This window comes from Sceloporus undulatus, chromosome 3 (assembly GCF_019175285.1).
Source record: "Sceloporus undulatus isolate JIND9_A2432 ecotype Alabama chromosome 3, SceUnd_v1.1, whole genome shotgun sequence".
Classification (NCBI taxonomy): Eukaryota; Metazoa; Chordata; class Lepidosauria; order Squamata; family Phrynosomatidae; genus Sceloporus; species Sceloporus undulatus.
In genome coordinates this window covers 170,846,527-170,846,905 of record NC_056524.1, presented here as the reverse complement: position 1 = coordinate 170,846,905, position 379 = coordinate 170,846,527, and the positions used below count along the sequence as shown (strand labels likewise).

The window sequence follows — 379 nt, the reverse complement described above, 5'->3', positions numbered from 1 at the left end:
GGCAGTCATCACGCTACTATGTCATTGCCCTTCTGGAGTGGATTAGAGTATATCTTTTAGGATGCCAGAAATCATAATGTCAAATGATGAATAGAGGAACTGAGACTGGAAAAGGAAGGAGACACCCACAGTCATTACCACAAACAGGATCAGACTTGGCCCCCTCCAGAAAGCAATACACATGTGCCTCAGGTATTAGAATAACTGTGTTCCTGGCCAGCACTTCTTTAACAGAAAATTTAGCATCAAAGACAGAAATAACATGGAAAGGATAGGTTCCTATACCACAAAAAGAAGAAGAAGAAGTTCTACATGTTTTTTCAAATCTTTTGTTTAAAACTAACAATGCCCCCATACAGACTGCCAAAATAAAGCTGCT

General features: G+C 39.6%; 1 protein-coding gene across 9 annotated transcripts in view; it reads left to right on the top strand.

The window, feature by feature from the left end:
* Nucleotides 1–379, top strand: part of CDH23 (cadherin related 23) — a 568,554-nt gene that overhangs the window by 303,033 nt on the left and 265,142 nt on the right. The gene's annotated exons all lie outside the window — the stretch shown is intronic.